The sequence below is a fragment of the Mirounga angustirostris genome, unplaced genomic scaffold (assembly GCF_029215605.1).
Source record: "Mirounga angustirostris isolate CCGP_5_RB_7025 unplaced genomic scaffold, mMirAng1.0.hap1 SCAF_16, whole genome shotgun sequence".
NCBI lineage: Eukaryota > Metazoa > Chordata > Mammalia > Carnivora > Phocidae > Mirounga > Mirounga angustirostris.
In genome coordinates this window covers 31,107,941-31,124,181 of record NW_026991724.1, presented here as the reverse complement: position 1 = coordinate 31,124,181, position 16,241 = coordinate 31,107,941, and positions in this window count along the sequence as shown.

Below are 16,241 nucleotides of genomic sequence, written 5' to 3'. Positions count from 1 at the left end.
TTTAGATGTTGAAACCCTAACATCTAGTACCTCAGAATGTTACTATATTTGGAAATAGGGCCTTTAAAGAGATAAGATTATGTTAAAATGTGGCTGTTATAGTGGGCCCTGATTCAATCTGACTGGTGTCCTTATACAGAGAGTAAATTTGAATATAGAAAGAGAGACTAGGGAAGTATGCACATAGAGAAAAGACTGTGTGAGGACACAGTGAGAAGGCAGACATCTACAAGCCAAGGAGAAAGGCCTCAAAAGAAACCACACCCATCGACAATTTGATCTGGACTTCCAGCCTCCAGAACTATGAGAAAATTTTTTTCTGTTTTTTAAACCACCCAATCTATGATATTTTGTTATGACATCCCTAACAAATTAAGATAGATAGATAGATAGATGATAGATAGATAGATAGATGATAGATAGATAGATAGATAGATAGATAGATAGATAGATAGATAGATAGATCAACTAACCCAAAATGAATGTAAGCAACTCAACATGCTTCTATACTTACAGAATCTAATTACAGTATTCAAAGATGAGGCATACATGCTGAAAAATCCAGGAGGGTTTATTTGCCTTTCATATTTTACAAACTTTCAAGACAAACTAGAGTTTAAATCCTTGTTCTGTCTGCATACTAGCCATGTGACTCTAAGATAGACATTTTTTCTTTCTGAACTTCCATTCCCACATATGTAAAACAGGGACAAGAAAACCTACCTCCCAAAGCTTTTGTGATGATTAAAGGATTTACAATACATAAAGTGCTTCATTCAACTTCCCAATTTACAACAGATATTCATCAAATCCAAATGCCTGAACATCTACCTGCAGAAAACACTATTGATGAGTCATCCTGAGGGAACAGAGTTAGAGACAAAAAGTCAGATTTATACCACAGTGCCTGGTGGAAGTGGAGTATCACCTCTGGCATGCATTTTGAATGTCCAGAGGACCTTTTTCTTCTTGAACCATTTGCTTCTTGGGGGGGGTGGGGAGCAGGTCTGAAGCCACAGAGTCTTGGTTTAAATTCCCAGCTCTGCCACTTATCACCTATGTGACCTTGAGCAAAGCAAGTAACTGCTCTGTGCCTCAGTCTCCTAATCTGTAAAATGAGGCTAATAATCCTACCTTTATGAATCCCTGGGAGAACTGCAGATCAGATAAACAAGTACTTGGCACATAGCAGATACTCAGTACATCAAAATAGCTATTGTTATTATCATGGCTTTTGTTCTATTATTATTACCATTATTACAAGAGCAGCTTCCTTATACATATTTAAAAAATCAATATGGGGCACCTGGGTGGCTCAGTCGGTTGAGCATCAGACTCTTGGTCTTGGCTCAAGTCATGATCTCAGGGTCATGAGATCGAGCCCCACTTCAGGCTCTGTGCTCAGCACTGAGTCTGCTTGAGTTTCTCTCTCTCTCACCCTCTGCAGGGTGCACGTGCTCTCTTTCTCTCTCTCTCAAATAAATGAATAAAATCTTTAAAAATAAATCAATATGGATGTATGTATCTATCCAGCACTATATCATCCCCATTAAAAGACCATTTATAACATGTGGCCACAACACTGGTTACTACACAAAGATATAGACTGAATTTTCAAATAGACATGCAACATTAATCTCTCCTTAATGGATATTTCCTCCTCCCAGCTTAGGTTCCACTCTAGTAATGGTGAAGAATTTAATGTCTTATGGTTAGTGGATCCTAATAAACACATAGCTCTTACTGGGTCCACCTGTCTAAACTCCAAAGGTGGAATGTTACCCAAGTCAGAGTTATCGACTTAAGAGAGATTTATTTCAGACTTCCACAAAACAGCAACATGCCTTGGCTCTAAACCTGTCTCAACTTTGCTCCAATTGCCCTCTGAATTATTGACAGACCTAATTAACCCAGCAATTGCTTAGTGATAATTACCATCTTTTCAAAGGTAACAGATCTGACCCCCAGGCCCAGATTTGCTAAGAAACCTGAAGAGATAGCAAAATAATCACAATCGAAGCCACAAGCCCTGTCCACAGCAAAAACCTGTCAATTAAACTCTTTTATCCCTCAGAAAGAACACATGTCAATTTTAAACAAGAATTAATCTTTTAATTCCAAATTTTCCTTTTGAAGCTTCAGATTAGAAATGTACCAGAACCTGATAAATGAGACACTCAGGAGCCATTGCTTCTGGGTCATGGAAAATATTAAAATACCCCCAGAAATGCACAGATAAATCTTTTGACAAAATACTTCCAATTCTTTAGAGACATTTTTAGCAAACACAAATGTTTATCCCAAAGTGCTTCAGTGCTGTCAGCACAAGCTTGGCATGTTTATCATGCAGTTTGCATCAAGTGCAAGTCCAAAATCTGGGCAGTTTTCAGAGAAGGCACCCAGAAACCGTATTGTCTGCATTATTCACAATGCTGGAAGCAAGATCAATAGCTGCAGTTCACCAACGAAGCTCCAAAGCCCAGCAAGGAGTCGTTTTTGACACAGTGAATTTAGCAAGAATGATGTGCTCCTTTGCAGAACCCAAAGGGCGGTATTCTCAGGTTAACAAAGATGATAATGAAGTAGCAGCCTTTGGGCCAGAGAATACCACCTGGGAACCATTCTTACTGGGAAGGAGCTATGTGCAAATACAGTATTCAGGAGGAGAAAAATCACAGTGGAGTTACTGCATATACCAGGGTGGCAGTGGAAGAAGAGTTCATAACAGAGCATCAAGTCTCAGGAAGGGTCCATCCACCCTTTCCCATTCCCATCTGCCAGGCCATCTGGAGACTACCAGGTCTTACACAAATTGAAGTCCTCAGGGCTCTGGTTCTGCCACCAGGAAGGCATGGCCTGTAGGGTTTGTCTTGGAAAAAAGAACCAGATAAGGACCATGCTGGATTTATCAGACACAATCAGGTAGGCTGTGGACAAGGAGTCAGGTCACTTGTTAACTACTGGACATGTATACAGGTGGTCTGGAAAATTAAACAAGGCCAGTCCCTGAGAATGATATCGTTATAACCAGAGGATGAGCTAAAGCTCTCTGAGAGGTGATAGCACAAATTTAACAACACTTGGAAGGGATTCTTCAAGTAGGAGAATAATCTAACCAATATTATAGGTAAACTAAGGATTAAGAAGCATCTAACTTAAGCATAGAAATAATACTACTATTAGTAATAATAGACACCACTGTTTCTTTATTGTCTACTACATACTAAACATCATACTGTTTTATTTCATTGATCCTCCAATGGCCTGTGAAAGATGGGTAATACATATGCCCATTTTACTGATGAGAACTTAAGCCCTTAGAGCATGATCAGCAGCAGCAGCATCACTTGGGAACTTCTTAGAAATGCAAATTTTCAGGCTCAACCCCAGACCTACTTGATCAGAAACTCTGGGGCTGGGATCCAGAAATTTATGTTTTAACAAGCCCTCCGGGTGACTGTGACAGGTGCTCAAGTTTGAGAAACACCACCCTGGAGCAAAGGCTCTCCATCTTGGCTGTACAGTGAAATCACCTGGACAGTTTTAAAAACTGCTGCATGGGTCCCACCCCTAAGATATTCTGACTTAATTGATCTGGGATGCAACCTGGGTATAGGATTTTTTTTTATTTGTTTATTTATTTGAGAGAGAGAGAGCATGAGGGGGGGGAGGGTCGGAGGAAGAAGCAGACTCCCTGCTGAGCAGGGAGCCCAATGTGGGACTCAATCCTGGGACTCCAGGATCATGACCTGAGCCGAAGGCAGATGCTTAACCAACTGAGCCACCCAGCCACCCTGGGTATAGGATGTTTAAATGTATCCCAGGTGACTATAATGTGCAGCCAAGCATGAGAGCCATGGACTGGATACTAATTTTCCCAAAGTCCGCTGAGGCAATGAAAACAACAAAGCCAAGATTCAGACTTGAATCTGAGACAAATGTGTACTCTTCCACACATCCTTGGTGCTCAAAGCCTGGTCCAGGCCAGCAGCACCTGCATCACCTGGAATCTTGCTAGGAATGTACAATCTTAAATCACACCTCGGACCTATGGTATTGGAATCTACAAGTTAAAAAGATCTCTAGACAATAAGCATATAAAGTTTGAGAGGCAGGACATTACTCAATGCTAATTTATATCACATAGTCATCAGTGCTGCTTTGTTTAACTGTCCTTATCAGTATAGGACATATTATTTTAAGATACTGAGATTTCTGTTCCCATCAATCCCCTCTTCCCACTTCCTTATATCCATTACTTTTCTGATTCCATACATCAACAGAAATAGCTGGTAAGTGGGAAGAGGCTTAGACCGCCTGGAACAAAGAAGTGAACTAAATTTCTGAACACATGTTTTAAATTTATATGGAAGGAAGGAAGGAATGAATGAAGGAAGGAAGGAAGGGAGGGAGGGAGGGAGGGGAAGAAAGAAAAGGCAGAGAGGGAAGAAGGAAGGAAGGAGAGAAGAAAGAAAGAAAGAAAGAGAAAGAAAGAAAGAAAGAAAGAAAGAAAGAAAGAAAGAAAGAAAGAAAGAAAGAAAGGAAAGAAAGAAAGAAAGAAAGAAAGAAAGAAAGAAAGAAAGAAAGAAAGAAAGAAAGAAAGAAAAAGAAAGAAAGAGAAAGAAAGAAAGAAAGAAAGAGGAAGGAAGGAAGGAAGGAAACAAAGAAAGAAAGAAAGAGAAAGAGAAAAGAAGAGAGGAGAAGAGAAGAGAAGAGAAGAGGAGAATAAGGAAGGAGGAAGGGAAAGATAGGCAAAAAGCAGCAAGCAAATGAACAAAAAACGTGAAAGCCATCACTTTTCAACTACATGAGCCGGAAGACAAAAGGTCTTTGAATTCTAGAAGCAAGACTCCCAAGTACTGAATTCATGCTATAAATGATTTCTGGGAATGATTTCCTCTGCAATAAGGAAATAGCCATTGTCTACTCCAAAGAAATTAAGAGTTTGTCAAGCATCAGAATCAGAAATAAATATGATGCAATACTATACAGCAGTCAAAATGAGTTATGGAGCTACAAATAGCCACCTGAATGAATTTTACAACTATAATGTAGAGGGGAGGGGAAAAAAAAGAAAATTGCTTAAGTATACATAATTATAAATTTTTTAAATATACAAAATAATTTATATTGTTTAGGAATACATATGTTTATAACTAAAAAATAACATAAATATGTGAAAATAATAAATACTAAATTTTAAATAGTGGTTGCCTCTGAATAAGAGAAGGTACAATTGGGGAGGGAGGTTTTAAGTACTACTAATATTCTATTTCTTAAGGTAGGAGGTAGATATATGGGGCCTTTGTTATAGTGTTCTTTTTTTTTTTAAGATTTTAATTTTAAGTAATCTCTACACCCAACATGGGGCTCCAATTACAACCCCAAAGTCAAGATTCACATGCTCTACTGATGGAGCCCACCAGGCACCCCTATGGTATTCTTTATACATTTTTAGTATGTGCAAAATATATAGTAACTTTTTAAGAAGAAAAGAAAGACCAATTCTTGCTTCTTCCACTGTTTGGGATTGGAGATTGAAATTCCCAAGCTTAACATAAAACCACAATGGTTTATATTCAAATTGCTGTGTTCCTAGAAGAAAAGCCCTCTTCCACATTCCAAATACTTAATATTAATTTTTTGCCTGTACATAGTAATAGCAGGCAGATCAAGCTGATCTATAGCAACACCCACCCACCAGGGTTGTGAAGGTTGGAAAGGCTGGAGAAATGCTAGAAAGAGTAAATTCTAACTCTTGTCTTAGCAGTGTTTTCTGGGTTGCTACCTGGTCTACTAATGTCTCAGACTGGGAAATAAAACAGAATTGCTGTCAAATTGACTCTGCTTGAAGTACAGTTGCACCAATAAGAAAATCCTTTTAAGTGCTTTCTCCATGCCAAGCATTGTTCTGATTTTATTGGATTAGAACATGGATTAATGCAATTATGAATCTACCACAATCCTATGGGATAGGTACTGTAATTATGTATTTTATAGACACAAGAAGGCTACGTATTTTCCCAAAGTCACAAAACTAGCAAAAGTCAGAGCCAATATCCAAACCAGGTCATCTGTCTCCAGAGCTCACACCTAACCACTCCACTACAGTGCTTTCTAGAAGTTACCAACATAGAGATGAAAGGCAGGAAGGCAGGAAGGGAGGGAGGGGGAGAGAGGGGAAGGAAAGAAGGAAGGCAGGGGAGGGAGGAAGGGAAGAAGGAAGGAAGGGAAGGAGGGAAGGAAGTAAGGAGGGAGGGAAGGAGGGAGGGAGGGAGGAAAGAGGGAAGGAAGGAAGGAAGGAAGACCTTGCTATAAAACTTGAAGCTTCTCTGAAATGGTAGAAATTGCCTTATGTGGCTTAGAGCTCCATATCCCTAAGAAGAATTCAAATAAGGACTGAAAACAAAATGTCTCTGGTCATAACGCTGTTCTAATTCCTTGCCATGAGAAGAATGATCCCTGGACAAGCAGCATCACCAGGACACTTACTAGAAATGCAGAATCTTGGGCCTCATCCCAGATTGACTGAAACAGAACCTGCATTTTAACAAGTTCCCCCAGGAGAGAAGCACTAATCTAGATCCAGATTTTGAATCATCAGCTTGCAGGTTCTTGTGCCCCATCCCAAACCTGCTAAATCAGAATCTCTACATTTTTTGGTAAAAAATCTATTTTTAACAAGTGCTCTCGAGTGCTTTGGATGAGCAGTCAGATTTGGAAGTCAGTGGCCAGGTTACCTTTAAGAGGAGCCTCCATCACTGAGACTGTGTGATTCTGGGTCACCCCTTTTCATCTTCCAGGTGGAGACCAAGTCTTAGTGGGCAAGGGAGCAATTTCTCAATCGCCTACTGCTGACATGAGCACTCCATACAGAGGAAGCCCTGACAAGGTCTGCTTCTCCTATCACTTGCAGGGCCTGTATCATGAAGCCAAGGCCTTTACTTTACCAAGCACAGCTAACAAAGAATACACAGACCAAAGATGCTCTCTCTTCTGACAAGGCAGGGAAATGTAGCCCTGATGCTTCCTCTGGGTTCAGGGGCTCTCTTACACCCGTTCCCTGAACTGGAGAGATGCTACCCATAAGCCCAGGCACAAGAGGACCTGCTGTTTTCAACTTCAGAACGCTCACTGCATTAGGCTGAAGATAAGGGGCAGGCTGTCTTTGGCCTACCTCATCCCCGGACTAGAGAGTTAATCTTCCCCCATGTCAGATTAGATCCTTGCTCTGGAAACTCTACTCTGCTTTCAAGAAATAATAAGTAAGTCGGAAATGTTCCATCCTCACATCTTTTCTTTTCCTCTTTTTTTTCCCTAAAGATTTTTTTTATTTATTTATTTATTTATTTATTTATTTATTTATTTATTTATTTGAGGGAGAGAGAGAAAAAGTGAGCACAAGAAGGAGGAGGGACAGAGGGAGACAGAGAAGCAGGGTCCTGGGATCATGACCTGAGCCCAAGGTAGACGCTTAACTGACTGAGCCACCCAGGTGCCCCCTCTTTTTTTAATAAATAAAAAATTTAAATTCACCCAGAATTGTCGGTTATTAGTATCTAGTTATATTTTTGTCAAGACCTCTTGAATGGAAGAAGCACGTGTCTCAGGAACCAAACACTCCTCTTACCTTGGCCCCCCTCGCTCAGACTCCTGCAACAGCCTCCCCTTCCCTCCTCCTGCCCAGTTCCTGCCCCCTTTTCAAATGTTCTCCATGAATCTGTTCACATCCTTCCACTGCTTCAAGCGGTAAATAATAAGTGCGATGGTATTAAATACAACTAGAAATTATAAACAGCCAGTTAATCCTATGATTACATGTTCATCCAGCTCCCCTGCAGGCCTGCAAGCTCACAGGCAGCCCTGTGGCCATTCTGTCCCTCGTTGCAGTCCTGTATGTAGTACAGAGTCAGAACACACTGGATGCCAAGTAAATATTTTTTGAATGGATGCATGTATGAATAATTGGAAAAGTAAATGAATGAATAACCAAAGTAGGATTAGGAAGAGAACCACCAAATATTTTCAAGAGCCAGGAAGGAACATTAGAAATACAGTAGGCCCAGGTTCTGAAACCAGACTTTCTGGGTCTAAATCTGGGCTCTTCCCCTTACCAGCCAGGTGATTAGGGACAAGTGTCTTCCGTTCATTTTGCCTCGATTTTCTCTTGTCAAAAAGTGACGATAATAGTACTTTCCTCGGGCGGCTGCTATGACAAAATTAAATGAGTTTTTCTATGTGAGAATTTAGTGCCTTGTACATGGTTAGTATTAGGCACATAGTTACTGTGTTCTTTTATTATCTCTGCATCTATTCTGCTCTAGTTTGTAGAGATAATGAACACAGAACCCAAAACAAACTCTCCCAGGGCTCATAGTTAGAGTGCATCTACTATCAAACTCAACCTAGTCTAAAGGACAGAGCAGCAACTTGGTAAATGCACACAGTGCTGGTGTTTTAGAAGTTGGGGAAAAGAAATGTTAGAGGGAAAAAGCAAGCCATGAAATCATGTATGTGTATGAAAAGGAACTCTGCTCATGGGCAGGGACAAGACTAACAACCAAAAAGGCGCATAATTTCTGTTTTGTTTTTCAGCTTTGTTAATGTTCTTTTAAGGCCATCCTGAATTCCCAGAATCGTGCACAGCCCTGAGTCAGGCCTCCTGCGGGAGGGGGTGAGTGATTCTGGTACTGGAGGTCATGACCACCTCTTCACCTGTGCCACTCCCTTCATCTTTACAGAAAAACTTGGGCAACTGGGCCTCACATCACTCAATCGTAACTTCTCCTTCCCGGATTTCAGTTTCTGCCTAATGTGTTTGTCTGAGACAAGATTCCATGATAAATGTGAAGAAAGAGTGAGTGAGCAAGAGGTGTTTATCAGGAAAACCTAACTAGAGAATAAGCAGTTGTCAAGGGTCAGCTATCCCCTAGCTACAATGAACTAGAATCAATTCTCTAACCAGACTCAAATAAATTAGCAAAAATATCTCCACAGACACAGTGTCTCCCATCAGGAAATCATCTTAAGCAATGAAAAAAAAAAGATTAATTTTATTATCAAGGGAAATATCCTCAAATTCCAGCATGACGACTATATTTTCACCAGGGGACTTGTATTTTTTTCTCTTAGCTGAAGCTCTTCCAATACTATATTCTACTGTTGCCTTTGAAGGGAAATGAATATGTTCTCATTAAATTTCTGTTTATTTGGGATGCAATATGTGGGCAGAGAGAAAGAATTTTCAGGCAGGTGTTCACCATAAGAAAATCTCACTCTTATTCCCTAATGGCCATTCCAAGCTCCCATGGCCAATAATGCCTTTAGTTAAATCAATCATTGGTCTTAGAAAATGGTTATTGAAACACATTAGTAGAGTAAGTGGTTGGCTGCCTTGTCACCATTTTGAAGGAACCATATGGAATCATGTTTGCCTCCCCAAATTGCTCCTACCTTCCTTTATGCATGCAATGATATCTAGTGAATTCCTACTGATATTTCAAACAGTAAGAAGTTTTATCCATAGATAAAAGTTGGCTCTATACTAGATGGTATAAAAGTCTTAGTGCCACTTCTGGATCACAGCACCCTGTTAGGCCATTTTGTTTTATTTTGTTCCTGTTTTAGTCAGGTTAGGCTGTTTTCCTTGGGAGGGGCACCCCAGCTAGCCTTTACCCCCACCACAGAGGACTAGAGCAGGGTCATATCCAAATAGAAGTTCATGAAAGAATTCAACTGATTCTGAAGTGGTTGAAGGGAATTTGTCCAGCAGAAGCTCCCCATTCCTGATAGAAGGGAAACGATCCAAGAGAATCCTCACTGTGGAAAGAAGAAATCCAGAGCAAAGAAAATGGTAGGGCATTCAGCTCAGGTTCCCACTCTTAAAGAAGATAAAGACTTTGGGGTGGTATTTCTAAAGGCCTCCATGAGAGAAGAGAACCTGTCTAGAGTGTTAATGTGGCTGTGGGACAGATTCTAGTTCTGTCTGGGATCTTTACCGATCCTTGTGATAAACTTCCATCATACTCAAACAAGTGACAGTTTTGGTCCTTACACCCAAGGAATCTGCTCGGCTGACACTATACAGCTACCCCTGAGAAGGTGACAAGACCTCAAACCCAAGAAAGCCCCAGCAAATGTATGTGGCAGGTACTGAGGTCGATGCTTTATATGCATTATCTCACAAGATCCCCAGCATAATTCTACAAGACAGGTAGCAATACCCTCATTTCTGAAGTGAAAAGCCTAAGGCCATGAGAGGTTAAGTACTTTGCCTAAGGTCATCCCAAGAGGATGTGACAGAGCTGGGGCACAAACCAAGACTGTCTGATCCAAGAGTTCATGCTCTTAACATCGTGATCTAATACATGCCATCATTTTATTTAATCCCACAACAACCCCATGAGGTAGATAGGATTACCTCTCCTTAGATATGAAGAAAAGTTGATAAACTTGACTTAGGGGCATTGCTGAGATGTGAACCCCAGGTTCACCTGTCTTGGGAGCCCAATCACTTAACCACTATGCTTGAAGAAGAAAGGAGTTCTCCCTAACAGCACACAGCTCCACTGTGTTCTGACGTCTTTACCAAGAGTACTGGTGGGGGAGGGCAGTTGTTTGCATCTTTTATTTTAGGCAGCACAGAGGAGTTCTGCAGCACACAGTATTTGGATTTCCTACCCATCATCACTGGATGTTTTCCACAGGATCCTACCGATCCTTGTCTTCTGGAGTCACTCCAGACAAAACATATCCAGCAGGGTTGGGAGAGGGATGGAGAAGACATAACTGGCAGAAGCTCAATCTTTCTGATATTCTAAGGTTTGTTTCTTTTCTAAAATTATTATTTTAACTAGTATTTTTCCTTGGTTATTCCTCATTGAACAGTGATTCAGCTGATGGAGAAGGGCACTTAGAAGGGAGGACCAGGCTAGTGAGAAGAGCATTGTATCTGAAATAAAAATCAATTGCCCACCATGCAGATTACAGGAGAAGCTGCAAATAAAGTTACTGTAAATTTAATTAAAACATTCCAGCCAAGTCCATACATTTGGTATTGATTACCTGGCCTGCAGTTTCAGGGAGTTAATTAACACAGCCTGTGCCTGGACAACAAGCAAACGCCAGAGCAGGCAGTGGTTGTCCTAGCAACAGGTAGGCGAAAGCAGCTCGTAGATTAAATTGAAGGAAATACAGAATCTTATTGAATTAGACTTAAATGCAATGATTTAAAAATATGAAGAGGCAACTTAAAGTTCAAAACACACTTTGTGAACATGAGTCATTGTGTGTTTCTAATTGGGCCAGAATAGAGTGTTCATACTGAAGGATGGGGAGACAATGGGAAGGGTAGGGATGGGGTCATTTCAGATAATCCATCACAAGAGAGCATTTCCTCAGCCCTGCTGGCTCGGGGAATGACTCCTACAAAAATTCATTTGAAAAAAAGAAAAAAGGCCATTATGAATAATCTTCTAGATCCATAAGTAGAATGAGCCCATTTATTTTCCCTTTCCCAGAATGGAGTCATCCTATGGGAAGAAAGCACATTCTGGGGGTCTGGCCAATAGGATGACCACCACAGACACAGCTTCCATATCCTGTGTTAATACACACACCCCAGGCTACTACTTAGGTGCACATCCATGGCCTCTCCTTGGCTTCCCCTGTGAGGTTTTGTTTTTGTTTTTTTTTTAACAGACAAGAAATAGAGTTCTGACTTTGGTGGCTACAGCAAAGGATCATTGATGACTATGCTCCCTAACTTAAAAAATTAACCATGCACTTACAAAGAGCTGACATCATGTATGCATTTCAGGAAATGAACCCCGCCTCCACCCCCCCACCTCTTCCGCCCCCCCCCCCCCCACCCTGTTCTTGGATGCCTGGAAGCTCCTTGTTGAGTACTAACTTAGAGTTGCACACCCTCTTGAAACACAAATAACCTGGGGCGCCTGGGTGGCTCAGTCATTAAGCATCTGCCTTCGGCTCAGGTCATGATCCCAGAGTCCCAGGATCGAGTCCCACATCGGGCTCCCTGCTCGGCAGGAAGCCGGCTTCTCCCTCTTCCACTCCCCCCTGCTTGCGTTCCTGCTCTCGCTGTCTCTCTCTGTCAAATAAATAAAATCTTTATAAACAACAACAACAAAATCTATAAAAAAAAAAAAAAAGAAAAGAAAGAAAAAGAAACACAACCTCAGGAGGGATGACATAATTACAATGATGAGGAATAAAAATGCCTAATTATCTAGTGTCTACTATATGCCAAGAACAATGCTAGGTGCTTCCCTAGATGCTGTTTCACTGAATAGTCACCCTAAACTCCAAGACACAGGGGATTTCAACATGGACAAAGCTGAGGTTCACAAAGGTCAATTCACTTAGCCCAAATCCCACTTCTGGTGTATAGTAAAGCTAGCATTCAAAGTCAGACCTGGTCTTCTGGCAAAGTCTATGCCCTTTCCCCTATACCAGCAATTTCCCAGGTTTTGCTAAGGCACCCCACACCCCTCCTTTTTTTAAATTAAAATGGAATCCTATGTGCCACTTTGATTTATAAACTATGTAAATGCAGAGAGGGCACGGGGACTGAGCCCACCTACTCAACTGCCTGCACACATACCCTGGCCTCACAGAGAACCTGAGACTCCGCTGCAGCAGCCTGGGACGCCGAGGACATGTGCGACAGTCCTGGCCACCATCCCGAGCTTCCTCCTCCACAAAGAGAGCAGCCTGGATGGGTGAATCCACTGCCGGCCTCTCCCTACCTTGTACCACTGCTGGGGAATCCCAGCTGGTACAGGAGGTCTTGGCTTTTTTTCTCACTAGGGATCACCCACAAACAAATACATAATCAAAAAAAAGAGATTCTACTCCAAAATGTATTTTAGTTGACCTTAGAAAGCAGTTGGTAAAGGTTTGATTTACTTTCCTAACCATGTTTTACTTAAGGCCCAGAGTCGACATTAACTAGGCTGATGAGCAGAGAGCCCTGGGAGAGGAACCCCAGGCCCAGTATGACCCCTAGCTCCACAAGGATTATCTGTATGTGTCCCTGGACAAATCATTTCCCTCCCTGGACCCCATCCACATGTCACGGTAGCAGTGTTTGCACGTGGCTCTTATACTATATTTTTGTTAACAAACATACTTAAAAGAAAATGTTACATCCTTGCCATAAATAAAAGAACCCTAAAGTTCTTTTTCTAATATGTATGCACACAACTACAGTACCACTATAATGAAAAACAGAGTATGTGTCCATTACCATTTAAACAAATTTCAAGTACCACTAGTGGTTTGTGTCCCGGGCTTTGAGAAATGCTGGAGACATTAGGACCTTTTATCTCTCGATTATTTCAAAAGCTTCTTCCAGCTCTGCCCTTCTGGGATCTAAACTTCCCCATAAGGGAGATGGCTGAGCAGCATGCAAGGGGACAGAGGGATACCCCAGGCAGGTGAAGGGGAGCAGGTGGTCTACAGCTACACATGGTAGAGATGGCCGGAAGCATAAAGTCTTCTAGGTGATAACAGCCACCCAAGTCCTATTGACTACCCATCTACCACCTGCAGTTCCCAACTGCCCTTGAGACTTCTTCCACCCTAGGGAGCTAAATGACAAGCAAACACAGGGATCATGAGATCCATCCCTACACTTGGGCTCCCAGGTGAGACACAGGATCCATACAAATTCCACATAGGTCCTCCTCTGCTCCAACACCCACTGACAACTTCTGTGAAGCCATTCTCCCAGGGGACACATCGACCTTCAAATCCAGCCTGGTTTCCTCTAAGCCACAGCTACTCTACATGGATAAGACTACGTGCCACTCAAAACTCTGAACACAGGCAACAACTCCCTTTCCCAAAATTTATAGTAATGCATCAAGTTTCTCTAGGGAGCTTGACCAAGATACAGGAACTGTTCCAATTTAGGGGGTCTGGGGACAGGGATGCACAAAATGTGCAATTTCTCCAATTGCTGAAGGTGGTTTTGGTATGTATGGCCAGTGAATCCCACTTTCAATGCAACTGTTCTACAAGGTCCTAGAATAAGGAGGGAGAATGGGGTTCTGGGAGTCAAGACAACAGATCTTGCACTTTCCTCTCTCAGCCAGTCTCTTCCTCTGCAAGTGAGCCCAACATGCCAGGGTCTGAGAGTCTTCCAGCTTTTGCATCCCAGGTCTCTGCAGCCTTACCTTCACCTGGATATACTGTCCAGCACACTAATGGGCATAGTATAAAAGTCTCCTCTCTTTTCACTTCATAGGCAAATAGAGTGTGGGTGTTTAGTTGGGAGGTGGGGGGGGGAGCAGAGGGTATGGGAGAAGGTGCTCTCGAACCAAAATGCCTTCACTCAAATCTGGATCTGAAAACTGTCAGTTTAGGCAAATTAACATTAACTTTTCTGAATCTGCTTCTTCAATTGCAAATAGGAAGAACAACACTGAAATGACTGAGGACTGAGTGAACTATTACTTGTAAAGGACCTAATACAATGCCTAGCATATAATGTATGCTCAAAAAAACACTACCTATTAAGAGGACAACTGGTATACTTGTGCTCTCTGCTCCAAGCCCACCTAATCCTCTCTTAGTTTAGAAAGAAGCAAAGAACAGGCAGAACAGCCTCAGTGCTAGAGGCACAGACCATATGTTTAGACACCCCCCCCCCACACACACACAGGTGTTCAATTCCATCTTTCCTAATAAGACAGCGTTAGAACTGAGCTCATATGGAGCCGTACTTCAGGAGACAGGGAGAGAGAGGAGGCGTCCAGACCGTCAGCTCTAATTCCCCAGCCCAAGGTCACTGTTCAGCCACCACTGGACCCTCCCTCCCTGTGTGCTTCATCAGCCTATAAAATGGCATGAAGTTTCTTGGGCTGCTATTAGGAGAGTCCATACAGACCTGTGTCTCTGTGTGGAACCTCATTAAAGTGAGTGATAAAGTGAAGGTCAGCTATCTTTAGAAGGACAAGGAGTGGAACACCAAATACCCAGAAAACCAGGAGGCTAATGAGAAATACAAAGCACTTTCAGCAGTAGGGATGAAAAGAGGGAATTTATTTGGGAATAGAAACTTGTCAGCAGCTCCCCAAAATTCACTACAAAATCTTCATAAAATATAAATATTTATGGGCGCCTGGGTGGCTCAGTCGTTAAGCGTCTGCCTTCAGCTCAGGTCATGATCCCAGGGTCCTGGGATCAAGTCCCACATCGGGCTCCCTGCTCGGCAGGAAGCCTGCTTCTCCCTCTCCCACTCCCCCTGCTTGTGTTCCTGCTCTCGCTATCTCTCTCTCTGTCAAATAAATAAATAAAATCTTTAAAATATATATATATATATATATAAATATTTATAAAGATCATAAGTTCAGAGCCTTCCAAAGAAAATGGAACAAATACAAGGAAACTTTATAAAGCAAACCAGAGACCCTAGTTCTCATTACCCAAATTTTGGCTGAGCAGCTACTATATTCCAAGACCCTGTGAAGAGGGGAGAAATATATTCTTTAATTACAAATAGTCCCACATCCAGGTACTACTCATTATTCTACGTTCTCTGTCCCATTTACCCAGCAGCTATTCACTGAATGCCTCCAATCTTCTCAATGCTCCCAGAAGATATGGAACTGAAGCTATTCTGAGTGCCCACTGTGCATTGTCCTTCTGGTAATAACACACGTGCCCATGGGTCTGGGCAGTGAATCATCCCAATGTATCCCACCCCCCTGCTCACAGGCCTGGTCTGTGATGGGCATGTGGACACAGAGACTCTGAGGCTTTGACACTGGAGATGATGACCAGATTTCTCTGTACTCTCTGGTCAGGAAAATGTCAGACTGCAACTCTATGGCCTCACAGGGTCACATCCCCCATCAGGTAGAGGAGAGTGACTACAGGAAGAGGAAAGGAAGTTATACACAAAGAGAAGCAAGTGTGTGAGTGTGTACAGCCAAACTATGGAAAGAGCCCAGATGTCCATCAACAGATGAATGGATAAAGAATTTGGGATGTGTATACACACACACACACACACACACACACAATGGAATACTATGCAGCCATCAAAAATAAAAGAAATCTTACCATTTGCAATGACGTGGATGGAACTAGAGGGTATTATGCTAAGCAAAATAAGTCAATCAAAGAAAGACAATTATATGATTTCACTCATATGTGGAATTTAAGAAACAAAACCAAGGATCACAGAGGAAAGGAGAGAAAAATAAAATAAGATG